The sequence below is a fragment of the Callithrix jacchus genome, chromosome 8 (genome assembly GCF_049354715.1).
Source record: "Callithrix jacchus isolate 240 chromosome 8, calJac240_pri, whole genome shotgun sequence".
Lineage (NCBI taxonomy): Eukaryota > Metazoa > Chordata > Mammalia > Primates > Cebidae > Callithrix > Callithrix jacchus.
In genome coordinates, this window is record NC_133509.1 from 118,556,433 (window position 1) to 118,570,668 (window position 14,236).

General features: G+C 34.6%; 1 long non-coding RNA gene across 2 annotated transcripts in view; it reads right to left on the minus strand.

Moving 5' to 3' along the window:
• Positions 1–701: 701 nt before the first annotated feature.
• The window catches only part of LOC128928926 (uncharacterized), a 40,755-nt gene continuing 27,220 nt past the window's right edge, over positions 702–14,236 (minus strand). The window contains exons 2-5 of one of the 2 annotated variants that reach the window (XR_008474715.2): positions 5,189–5,338; positions 4,189–4,287; positions 3,542–3,634; positions 702–835 (exon numbers count right to left, since the gene is read on the minus strand). This is a non-coding gene — a long non-coding RNA (uncharacterized LOC128928926). Of the gene's footprint in view, positions 836–2,350; positions 2,893–3,541; positions 3,635–4,188; positions 4,288–5,188; positions 5,339–14,236 lie in introns of those variants that run through there. The other variant, XR_013521656.1, reaches the window with a different exon arrangement.

The following is a 14,236-nucleotide window of genomic DNA, read 5'->3' on the forward strand; positions in this document are numbered from 1 at the left end:
AATTGATTTGGATAAATGCTAAAGACTACTTGACATTGATTTGTCTATTCATTTTTAAATTGCCCTCTCCCTTCTTATGATACAGTATTGTTGTGTACCCAAGATGTTGGCTAAATAGTAAAGATCTCTTTCCCCAGAGACACATTTTAGGCTGACTTTACCCTCTGTCTTTTACATTAAGTCACTATTGTGCTTTCTAAATGTATTTAATAAAAAAATTAATTAATAAGTTAACATTAGTAAACATGCACAGAGGTAAATTTTTTGTTTTCACATTACTTTTCATTAAAATAAGATTTGTTATACTATACTATATTATATTTAATTCTATGTATTTATTTCATCTTAGCTGTATTAATAGTGAGAGAGAAGAATCATTTGCAAATTTTCTGTAATTTTGAAAGGCAAAGTAAGTATTTGTCTGTTCCTGGACTCCATATTAACTTTTGCTAAGTTTTATATCAATCTTATTACATATAATTTTACTTTTAAACTATGTTTTGTCATCCTAACACATCTTTACTTCAACCTCTGCTACTTCCATAACAATGCTGAAAGCTCAATGACAACCTCTACTCGGTGGTACATTAGGTCACACAATCCCTTACTATGTTCATTGAAAATACAAAATGATATATAAAGACATAGTTACAGATATAAATATACAATGAATAATGCCATTTAAAAGTGTACATATTTTCTCTTTACTGGGTATGTTTATTAAAGAGTTGAATTCTTTAGATATTCCAAAGTCCATAATACTGAGTACTTCTGTTTCTGGATATGGGAAAGCAGTTTGTATCAGACCCAATCTTTTCTCCAAACATCCAAACAGCTGTAAAAACAAACAAACAAACAACAAAACTAGACAAATTAAATTTAACAGAGTTCATTTGATCTAGGAATGGTTTATGATTAGACAGCACCCTGAACCAATAGAGGTTTGAAGAGCTCCACCCAGCATAAGTAGGCAGTATTTACACACACACGAAAGGAAGTAAGGTACAGAAATAGCTTGATTGGTTACAGCTTAGCATTTGTTTTGTATAGACATAGTCTGATCAGTTGGGTGCCTGTGATTGGCTGAAGCTCAGCTGCTGTGATTGGCTAAAGCTCAGCAATTTGTTACAAGAATATATTGTTAAGTCGGGTGGCAGCTTGTTTTCATACTAAGTTAGGCTGCAATTTGCTATGTAAGTATTCAAACTACAGAGGCAGCTTTACAACAAATTTAATCGAATGTAATGCCACTAAAAAATATACAACAAACAAAACCCATATATCTGAAGGTATCAGAAGAACACCAAGGCAGTGTGAATTTGAGGAGCCAAACTCCTTGAAAGGATTTTAGGAGGCATAGGGAGGTGAAGTTGACCTTCTGTGTAACTTTCTCCTGAAAACATTTGGTGATTCACAGATATTGGCATTTAGGCTCAGTGGAAAGTAGCAACCTAGAACCTATTTTAGTCTCCTATGACTAGAGATACCAAAATTGGAACTTAGGAATTAAAACCCTGGAGAAAAGAGACCAGGTATGTGATTTTATAATTCTGTAAGATTTTGATCTTGAAATGTTTGCTAAATCCTAAGGTTCCCAGAGGTAAGAAGCTGAGAAATCAAGCAGAAAGGAGTTGATAATTGCTAAAGAACTAAGCAGAAATTTTCAACAATTTCATAGTGCTGTACATTTAAAAATCGAAATTATGATCTGGTCAAGAGTCAGGGGCCCTGGTTAATACCCAGGTTTTTGGTTGAGCCTGCTGAAGGATTATACCATTTTAGTAAGTGTAAACTGGAAATACACTGGTGCTCAAACTGATATGTCCCAGCTCTAACCCAGAAGACACTCTATAAAAAGAAGCATTCATAACCACTACAGGTTTTCATGCACTATGTCTATCAAATAGTACACACTATGCCAGTAAGTAAAATCTAATAAACACAAAACCAAGAGAAGAAGTAGCCAATAACAATAGATCTAGAGTCATTCAGGTATTGGATTTTTCAGATACAAAATTTTGAAGTAATTATGACTAATGTTAATAACTAATTGATTTACTCGATTGGCTATCCTATTTGGAATAGACAAAGATGTGTGAATTCATATATATGTATTTGTTACAAGGTGTGAAACTCTTGATCATTTTTACGTGTGTTGCAAAATTTTATCTTTGCACTGATCTTCTAAGAGTTATCACTTATTTTTCTTTTATTAAAAAAATGGGGAGCTCAGGCTAAGAGAAGTTATATATGCCATATAACTTGAAAAATATACAACACATCCAATTCCACCTACCACAAAGACAATACTTACTTAAAAGAGATTTTTGAAAGAAGAAATTGACAGCGTTCCCAGGGATTTTATAACATGAAAAAGTAGGTGAGTATCACTCTGACAATAAAATGAATGAAGCTTGGCATAATCAATGAAACAAAATCTATTTTTTTAGCATTTACAAATGGGACTATAATGGGCCAACAGAGATTGGCTAGTCTAATTCTACATGTGACAGAATCAAAGTCTATTTAAAGATGATTCTCTTTCATTTCTCATAACGTTTCTCTCTGCCTTCTCCACTGGATCAGGCTAAAGAAAATGAGGTATTACTGAGATCTGTCTATATTGGCTCCCTGCAACACACTCTGGGCAGAAACCCCCACAGCTGATAACCCCAAATGAGGAACATAGACTCCTTCTGCTCCCCTCTCTATGGATCTGACTACATACTGGTTTTGTGCTGAGTTCCTCTTCTTTTTGGGGGATAAAGTGAAATTATGGTTTCACATACTATACGCAGCTACCATAGAGCTACCACATTAATACATTATGAACTCACTTTTTGGTTGATTTGTTCAGAAGTGAGGACCTGGCCTTAGAAGGACTGTCTATGACTTTGAAAATGAAAGAAAAAGAGAAATCCATTTCTTTGAAAGCAAAATGGAAGTTATGTTAACTCTGGAGATTCTGACAATTATTATCTGCCACATAGTTTAAAGAATATATAAGTAAACAAAGTTTCTAGGTAATGACAAAACTGTAGCTAGGTTCCTGTCTGTTCCTGGCCTCCTTCTGAGTCTACTTCTACCTTGGCCTCTAAAGATTGAACAAAAACTAACAGTTTCTCCCAGTTTAAATCTGTAACATTATTATAACCTTATCCGTCCCCTAATGTGATTGCCTGAGAAAACTCAAGGCTGCTGAAAAAATTTACTATTTGCTCCAGCGAATACTAAAAGATAGGGCCCCGATCTTTCAGGGAAGATAGGGCCCCTTCCCTCCCAGTCATTTTGAGAGGGAAGAACCTAACTTTTACCACCGCGATTATCACATCCATTTAAGGTTCACATGGGACAGTCCTTGGCTTCCTACATTTTGTGATTTTTCCCTTCCCTATTTCTGTTGAGCTCCTGTTTGCTCTGCATCCCTCATCCCTCATTCTCCCTTTACAAGGCCCAATCTCCTCTAAATAAATGGAAAATGAATTCATTTCATGCTGGATTCTTTTCCCTATTGCAAAGGTAGATTAAAATCTGTCCTTACCACTTCAGTGTCCAGCTTTGTTTTTCTTTGACAGTAATTATAATAAATACTTTTCTCTTTGAGTTTCTGGCAATCATGTTATACCATAAGAATCTAGGAAAAGAAAAAAGTGAGGCTTCTAGGTGATGAGGCTTAAGATTACTGTTTTGGAATAGAAAAGAATAGCTCTAGAAACAGGAGAACTCCTTAGCTTTCTCACATCATTTGGGTCCTGTTTCTACAAACAACTCTTGATCTTATTTCCCATGAGATAGGTCAGTGTTCCTCTAATAATTTTTCCTTTTGTATTTTTTTCTAAGCAAGCCAGAGTTGATTCTTCGACCTGAGCCAAAAGCCTTACTCATTAAAAATCATTGTATATTTAAAAATCAGAATTTTAACGAAAAAATCTCAGAATTTTAACAACAACAACAAAAAAAAAATATATATATATATATATATATATATATATATATATATATATATTTCTAGGTTTGGAGCCATAGCTCATGCCTGTAATCCCAGCATTTTGAGAGGTCAAGGTGGGCAGATTACTTGAGGTCAGGAGTTTGAGGCCTGCCTGGTCAACATGGTGAAACCTCATTTCTACTAAAAATAGAAAAAAAAAAATAGCCGGAATGGTGGTACACCCCTATTGTCCCACCTACTTGGGAAGCTGAGGTGAGAGAATTGCTTGAACCTGGGAGGTGAAGGTTGCAGTGAGCTGAGATCCTGCCATTGCACTCCAGCTGAGTGACAGAGCGAGACTGCTCAAAAAACAAAAATTACATATATTTTTAAAAATGTAACATGTTACAAATTAGAAAATTCCATAACAGTAATTTTACTGATACAACAAAATTTATTAAAAGTTTTTCTATATTAAAATATGCATGCAGTATTAACTCTATCAGGGTAGAAATCATATACATATTTTCATATAAAATGTCTTTAATGTTATTGAAATATTTAAACTACTGACTTATTGTTTCAATCTTGTAACATCTCCTTCTGAATATCCTGCCCAAACTGAAAGCTTTTGCAAGATTCGCTTTACTTTCATATAATCTTTGTAGTGTTGGCAGTTTCATATGAGCTTATCAGAGTGTTATTAAAGTGAACTGTGGTCATAGTGTTAAAAATCTTTTTGAACTATTGCCTTCTGCTACTTCAAAAGCACAAGAAAGAATGGTCTTCATAACAATAATGCCAAAGCAATACCAACAGTATCAGTACAGGTGTGTGATTCCTAATCAAAGAAATCTCTTCACTGTGGGTAAGGGGGAAAATGTAATTGGAATGTTTAGTCGAGGTCACGTGATGAATCCCCAGCAAAAGGAGTTGATTTAAGGTAGTGCTTATAAGAGTCGAAAACTAAAGTCATCATTCTGTATACTTTTACCATCTGCCATGAAATTGCATCAGTCTTTTTCAGGAAAAAAACTGGCACAAATAAAATCTAAGTTCACTGGGAAAAAGAGTTTGTGTTTACAACAGTGCCCAGCGTGCTGCTATTGCTTAATAAATGTCAAATCTGATGGATAATGTTCATTTAAATGTTACATGGCTGCTTTTATATTTCCCATTGCAAAGCTTTGAGTTATAGACAGTGTGGTTAAATGTCCTTATTCTAATCTAATTTTGCAATACCTAATTATGGTAGCTCACCATTTCAGCTAAAGTGTCTTGGCTTAGGAAAGCATTACACATTTTTTTCATTCAGGCGTACATGTATTTAACAAACATTTATTGAGACCTCTTAGGAGCCAGACATAAAGATATATGAGAATCAATTTCCATCTTGAAAGATATCCAATTCTAATGGAAAAAACAAATAAAAATTAATTAACTATGAGCCAATGAATTAATATTACTTTGGAGCACACATTTTGTACATTTAGATACTTTGGTTCTATCCACCTTTAAAACTATGATTTTTTTAATAGAAATTTTCCCCATATTGTATTTTTATCTTCTGATGTATCATGCTCTGTGAGTCATATCAAAATCTTGTTTTGGAACAAGTTTGAAATGTTAAATAAAAATTAGATTAATAAATAAACAATTAAATAAAGAAAATTTACCATATGTAATTATGGCTATTAATGTGCTGTGAGTGAAAAGAGGAAGCAATTCATTCCGTATTTTATAACTGAGAAAGCTACACGAAATAAATGATTTTTGAGATATATTCAAGAACAAGTACAATACCAAGGTACTTAAATAAACTGATAACAAAAATAAAAGTACCAGGGTTTTTTCTTTTTTGCCTATAAACCTTCATTTTTTTCAACCTGGATATTTTTTCTCATTTTACCATTTAGCACAGTTTCTTGGACATAATAAATTAACTGATTTAAAGCAGAGGGTTTATATATTTTAATGTTCATTTTCAGGGTGAACACCATTGAACAGTGGAACACACTCAAAAAAGAGGAATAAGAAAATAATGAGTTGGGTGCAGTGGCTCATGCCTGTAATCCCAGAACTTTGGGAGGCTGAATTGAGTGAATCACCTGAGGCCAGGAGTTCAAGACCAGCTTAGCCAACATGGTAAAATCCCATCTCTACTGAAAATACAAAAATGAGCCAGGCATGGTGGCATGTGCCAATAATATCAGCTACTCAGGAGAGTGAGGGAGGAGAATTGCTTGAACCCGAGAACTGGAGTTTGCAGTTAGCCAAGATATTATCACTGCACTCTAGCCTGAGCTACAGATCAAGACTCCATCTCAAAAAAAAAGAATAATAAAGTTGGATACAGAAGTTTTACCAAGTAATCAGGGATTCAGTTTGTGCTCCGGTGAGGAATGTGGAAAAAAAGAAAGTCTATTTAAGCCCTGAGAAAAGAAAAAAGATTTTTAACTATTTATCAAAATGTTTTTTGTCTTCTATGCTTAAGAATCAAAGTCAGATCTGTGGTGCTTTTTTTTTTCTTTTGTTTAATTCATTCTTCCTGGAGTACAAATGAAAAAGCTATGCTTATAAAATGCTAATATCATCAGTTCACTCTTACTTAGAAGCTTCCGTGAACTTTTTGTTGCAGACGGAATAAAATAAAGAGAAAAAAGAAAAAAAGTTAATGTTGACTATGACTTTCTTTAAGGTGTGTCCTTTGCAATTTGTGTCAATCATGGATGCCTACCATGATTTTAGTTCCTTGAAAATAGCACATTTTGTAAGTGTGTGTGTGTGTGTGTGTGTGTGTGAGGGACAAGTGGTTGTTTAGGAATAGAATGCATTACTCTGACCACTAACTCCGAATACTCAAATGTCTCCTAGTTTTCTCATTTATACCGTAGGTACAATTACAGTATCTACTTCGGAGAGTTATAAAAAGAAAGCATCATTCATTGCTCCCAGCTTAAATGTCAATGTTCCCTAAAAACATTCTCTCATCATCCCTTAATAAAAATACATAATTTTATCATAACTTTCCTAGTTGGTACATTTATAATTACTCGTGTTTTTGTGACTCTTTATCCTCAGACTTTTAGATTCATGAGGACAGAAGGTGTGTTTCTGTTACTCATTAATGTATCACCAATGTGTAGCCCTATACATTTAATTAGTAATTACTGCCTGTATCATTGGATGCTTGAGTGAATAAAAGAATGTGGTTTTTGGATGGGCCTGGTGGCTCACATCTATAATCCCAGCACTTTAGGAGGTCAAGGCAGGTGGACAACGAGGTCAGGAGATCAAGACCATGCTGGCGAACGGTGAAACCCCATCTATACTAAAATACAAAAAATTAGCTGGGCATGGTGGTGTGTGCCTGTAATCCCAGCTACTCAGAGGGCTGAGGCAGAAGAATCTCTTGAACCTGGGAGGCAGAGGTTGCAGTGCGCCTAGATCACACCACTGCACTCCAGCCTGGGCAACAGAGAGAGACTCCGTCTCAATTAAAAAAAAATTTGTTTCTTAATTCTATATTATGAAGGAGTTATTTATTTATTTAGTATTTTGAACCAATTAAGACATACGGACAATTTGGTTGAAACTCAGATTTATAAGTAGGCTTTCTAACATTATTCCTTTAATAATTTCAACATTAAAGTTTCGTGACTGTTTTAATTGTGAGAATATGTTCTTTTATCATACTCATATTACCTCTAATTTAGACCATCATGAATTTCTTATATATAGTTAAAATCAAATTGAAAATACCTCTAGAGGAAGTCCTTCACTAGAAAGACTAGAATTAATGTGTGTAATATGAAAGTCCTAGAGAAATGTTAGGGGGAATAGGGTCAAGAGTTTAACATTCATTTTGTGGTTTCAACTGAGGAACCATTCTTTATAAAACATTTCATATTCTTGAGATCAAACTGAAAATATAGATCAAAGAATGTTAAAAGAACAGCTGAAATATACCTGAGATATGGTGATGAGGGAAGATTTTTTTCCTTTTAATGTCAACTTTCCTGTTTAAATTAAACTAGAATGTGGAATAGGTCATATTCTGGTTATAGAAATTCAGTGTGAAAAATTTTGAGACAATATTTGCTTGTGTAATAGTGAATGTAAAATAGCAAAAATGCATTCAATTTAAGATGCTCTATAGTATGAAAGTTGGAAATAACGACACACATACAGAGAGGCTGGAAATGTTCCAGGACCTCTAAAATTTCATATAGTTGTAGAATGAGAGAATAACAATTATATTTAATCTATGGTCTAGTTTAGCAAAGAGCTTGGTGATGAGAATGTACCAAATGATGGAACTGGTGCCTAAGGATAGACCATTAATAGGAATTAGAAAATGGCTTCTGTTTCCATTAAATATACATAAAATGTGTGAGCACCTGTTGAACCAATAATAGAACTCTTCATTACCCCATTTGTCTCAGCCCTCTGGTTATCTGCTGGTATGCATGGCATGAAAATGTGCTTATTTCGTAATCATCGAGCAGATTTCTCTGCTTGTTGGGTTTCTGAATTTCTTTTCTTTTTTCCCAAGAAAACATTGGGTATATTAACTTTGTCTCATTCTTCACACTATTTTGGAATGAAATCAATACATAGCTTAAGTTGTTTTTGTTTATTTCTCATAATTACATGCTTTAAAATAAACAGATGCTAATATGCCAACAGGAAATCTTTGAGTAAAAATTACAAAGTTAGAACAAAAAGCAATCAGATGATCAAATGTCATTCCTAGTTTCCATGATCCAGGAGAAACAAAGCAAAGCTATCATAAATGCAGGTGTCTTTATTTCAATGATTATACATTGAGAAAACGTTGAAGCCAGATGGTACTTTTCAGAATGATTCGAGAGCAAAAATAATTTTAAATAATATGATTACTCTTCTTAGTTTAACAAAAAATCTGATGCCAAGCCTTTTCGAACTATAATTAGAAAATATAGCCTATAGTATACAGGAAATCATAATGTGGAAAAGCAACATTTATACTTATTCCAATATTATGCTCTGACATTAAAATTACTACAAGGAGACGTAGAATATAAGAGAAATATAAATCCACTAGTTATATTGAAATAATTTTAATATTTGATAATTATATGTGTTATATTCAGTACAGAGAATGACTAGGGTTAAATGCATTTACAGTTGGTAAAATCTCTTTTATTTTCCCATACAGCCACCATAATTATTCTTGAGCATATGCTGATAGCTCATCTCCTGACGTATCCTTGTTCCCTTAAGTTGTCACCAAACTCTCCTATGCAATATCTAGAATTCTTTCTTTTTTTTTTTTTTTGAGACGGAGTTTCGCTCTTGTTACCCAGGCTGGAGTGCAATGGTGCGATCTCAGCTCACTGCAACCTCCACCTCCTGGATTCAGGCAATTCTCCTGCCTCAGCCTCCTGAGTAGCTGGGATTACAAGCACATGCCACCATGCCCAGCTAATTTTTTTGTATCTTTAGTAGAGACAAAAAACATGTTGACCAGGATGGTCTCGATTTCTTGACCTCGAGATCCACCCTCCTCGGCCTCCCAAAGTGCTGGGATTACAGGCTTTAGAACTCTTTCTTATATACATTTTCTTAGCATTCTGTGTCTCCACAACACCAAGATGATCAGATGGAATAAAACTCCGACAATAATTTGAAGCATATGACCCTATTGCCATTCCAACAGAACAAAAACCTTTTCCATCTCACTCTGTGACACTATCTCAGCTCACTGCAACCTCTGCCTCCCAAGTTCAAGTGACTATTGCTCCTCAGTCTCCAGAGTAACTGGGATTTACTGGGGTGTGCCACCATGCCCAGCTAATTTTTTTTGCATTTTTGGTAAAGATGGGGCTTTGCCATGTTGGTCAGTCTGTTCTTGAACTCCTGGGCTCAAGCCATCTACCTGCCTCAGCCTCCCAAGGTGTTGGAATTACGGACGTGAGGCACCATGCCAGGCCAACAAAAACTTTTACTTAAGTGGTCTGCAACTTTAAAAAACTTCCATGGCATGGATAATGCTAAACTAATATTAATTAAACAAATATTGATTAAACTCTTAGGAAATCAAAGATGAAAAGGTAGAATTTTAGTGCTCATAAGAATAAATTCTCTTCTTGGCTCTAATGATGGCTAGAATATCCACAGAAGGAAGTATGACTGGAGGAAAAGAAACAGGGTGAATGGAAATCCGAGACAAAATACAAGATGTCTAAGAGAAATGTAATTGATTAATATATGTTATTAACAGACCAGGATTCACTTGGGGAGGATTGTGTTAGATAGTGAGGAAGGAGATACTACTTAGGGTGGCTAAAGCTGGACATGAGGTCTATTCAGAAATTATTTATTGAACTCTGAAAAATTCAGAGATGAAGAGACACAGTTTTAGTGTTCATGAAGGAATTGCTAGATGGCGGTCATTGCAAGATGATCATCAAAACTTCTTTATTTCTTTTTTCACAAAGAAGTAGACTAGGTCAGTCAAATTGGCTTCAGTGGTATGTAAGTAGAAAAGATACTCAACGTTTCCAAAATATACTTCAAACAGGATCCTTGATGGTCTTTTCCTTTCTAAGATGGTTTGTCATGGCATAAAGATGGTAGGGCCATGAGATGGAAATAACTTGGATTGCCAATCACTTCTTGAAAGATATCAAACTTATGAGTAAAAAAAAATGATTAAGGCTGGGCACAGTGGCTCATGCCTGTAATCCCAGCATTTTGGGAGGCCAACGTGGGTGGATCACTTGAGGTCAGAAGTTTGAGACTAGCCTGTCTCTACTAAAAATTAGCTGGGTGTGGTGGCAGATGCCTGTAATCCCAGCTACTCAGGAGGCTGAGGCAGGAGAATCACTTGAACCCTGGAGGCAGAGATTGCAGTGAGCTGAGGTTGCACCACTGCATTCCAGCCTGGGCAACAGAGTGAGACTCCATCTCAGAGGGGGAAAAAAAAGGGTAAAAACCAAATTCATTCCTCCTCCCTTCCTCGCCTCTTCTCCCCTTTCCCTCAGAAAATGGACCTAAAGGCTCATGCTGTTTGTCTTTCTTCCCAAAAGCAAGATAAGAAGAATAAAAGATAAGGCATGTGCTTTTGTGTGTGTGTGTGTGTGTGTGTGTGTGTGTGTGTGTGTGTGTTTAAAAAAGACTGAAAGAGAGGAAAAAGAAGAGTCAAAGAGGAAGAATCAAAATCTGATAAAATTAATTTTCTTGGGATTCCAAGGAATTTGTATCAAGGACAGCAAATATATGGCCTTCTAGGTGTATCTTACTAGATTATGTATTAAGCAGATCTGTAATCAACAGTCATTTGTTATTTATTTTTACAGAGTGATAAAAGATGGATGGGGAAACATATTCTACCCATCAATTGTTGCTGTCAAGACGTAAACTCTATTTAAGGTACAGATTTAACTTGGAAATAAGGCCCATGTTTTATAATTTTACAAAACACTGTGACCATTAAAAACCTTGGCAGAGGCAGTGTTTAAAGTGATGATGTTTAGGAATGATAATACTCATCCTTTCACTTGGAAAGGACTTCAAAGCTCTAACGCCTTTTTCATATAATATTTAACTTAAATATTTCTGGAAAATATGATGAGTATTCCAATTATTGATTATATAACTACCCTCTGAAACTTAGTTTCTTAAGGAAAAAGCAACTGTTCTGCTCACAAATCTGCAATCTGAGAAGGGCCCACTGAGGACAGTTCAGCTTAGTTTTACGAGGCATCAAGTGGGGTGACCAGGAACAGTTTAGGGGTTGGAATCTTGCAAAGAATCACTCACTTAATGACAGGCAGTTGATGCTGGATGATAGCTGAAATGTTAGCTGAAGCCATCAGCTAGAACACAGGTACAAGGTTGTCTCATGACTGTTTATCTTCCTCCATAGAATGGATGCTGAGTTATGAGAGCAAGAATCCCAACAGAGAGATTTGTGTGGATTCTCTGTTAACTCTGCTGACTTAGCCTCAGAAATCACATGCCACTCTCTATCTGTACTGGGTTTGTCCAGGCAATCTCAAAGGCCTGTTCAGTTTGAAGGGACAAAAAGGCAGAGTCCCCTTTGAAAGGAGAGTGACAAAGCTCTGGAAGAGCAGGTGAGATGGGAAATGGTGTTGCAGCTATTTTGGAAAATATCTGCCAAATATACATCATTTTCATTTTTAAAAAAGAACATTCAGTTTTAGATGATTTAAATGATTAACCCAGTGTTTCAGACCAAATGGGAATGCTGAAGTTTAAATGAAGTCTTTTTGCCCCAAGGAGAGTATTATTTCTTTTGTATCAAAGCCATGAGGCTGTAATGGCAATTATATCTGTATAAATATCCAGAGTTAAATATATTCCTAGTGTGTCAGTAGAATGTAGCATTAGCTCCAACATTGTACTAAATACACATATATAAAATAAAATGCAGTGTAAAATTAGGCAAATAATTTTAAAGGTAGTAATAATTAGCATAAGTATTTTATACATTTTATATATGAAATAAATATACTAAAAAATATATATTTTGTTCATTTTACACAAATTATATGTTGTCATCAGCTGTACAACTGAACTTACATTATTATAAAACATTGTGGTATTCATGCAATTCCTAGGAAAATTTGAATTTTAGTTTTCCAGATTTGAAAATTTACCACATCTGTAGCATATGGACACACATTCTATACATTCCAAGTGAAGCTATGTACCCCGACTCCCAGTGTGGCTACTCTTCTAGCATTTTCTTCATGGGTGAATGATCTCATCATCCACCTGGTCCTTTAAAGCAGACTTCACATATTCATTTACCTTCTCTTGTGACCGTTACGCCCCTCCACATAAATATATTTAATTGGTCAAAAACTTGATTTATTCCACCTGTTATATACTATTTAAACTTTTTTTATCAGTTCTTTTTTATTCATGCAATTGTTGAAAATCAATTTGTTTACATTGTGTACCTGGAATAGTCCAAATGTTTCCTGTCTGTTCTAGCTGTCAGACTTTCATTGCATTCTCCAAACTACTGCCAACGTGATACTGATCTTCTTAAAACACAAATACGACTCTTCCATTTTTCTAACTTACCACAAAGACAAGGCTCAAGTACACATAACTGTAAAGCAATTACAGTCACATCATCAGCAACACAACAATGACAGTCCGTGAGTCTTCACCTTGTGCCAAGCATTAAAACAATAAACGACATAAATTCTGTCATATAGTTCTGATTCCAGTTGTGGCTAATATTATTCTGGTTTTACAGCAACTGGGATTTATTAAGGATCACTAACTTGCTTTTGGAAATAGAGACTTAAATAAGCAAACCTACATTTCCAAGCTCACATTTTGCCACTCCTAATAAATCACTACATGTTTTAGCCACGATAAATCTTCTCGTATCATTAAGAATATCATATATTTCATATGTTGTGTCTTTTTCTGAAATGCAAGACAAATTTTCAGTGGAAAATTTTCATGATCTTTCAATAACTAGATGGAACATCACTCTCTTATAGAAGGTTTTCCCAATTAAAAAAAAACTATCGAATTTTTTTTTCTAATAATAGCTTGACTTTTTGATGATATATTAGATACTCAGAACTCTTCTCATTTATATGGAAATTTATTTAATCCTATGTACGACTCTATGATGTAAATGTGGTTAATAAACTTAGGTTTATAGGGTAAGAAAACTGAGTGGCAGAGGTTGACTTGCCCAAAGTCCCAAAGCCAACTGGCTTTGATTCCATCATTTTTAACTTGTATAATTTTTATGAGGGTTTATGAACTATTCTTCATGAAAGAATCTATGAGTACATACTTGACAACAGATATTTCATAAATGCTCATTTTCCGCTATTATATAACATTGGACAAACAGATAAATGTATTCCAACTAATCTGCATCTACAGAGAATTTCTACTTCCATATCAATAACTATATAGTACTTCAGTACAGAACCAGGATTATAGAATTTGTTCTTCCAAAAATGTTTGTTTATCAGTCTCTTTTTCCCCAAAGCAGTTTTAGCTTTCTCCAAAAATGTGAAAAGGAGCATAATATTTTCTTGATTTTTATATATTTCATTCAAGTTCTGAGTATGTATTGGGTTTTCCACATTCTTTTATAAACAGGAAATAATTGTTAAAACATTTTAATAAGCAATAGTAAAAAAATAAATCTGGTGAATTTATAATAGCTTCTAGAATGCTTTGTACAGTATTTCTACAAAAGACTAATTTCAATAAATAAATGAATGCATCACCAAAATAAAAGAAGTCTTCACAAATAAC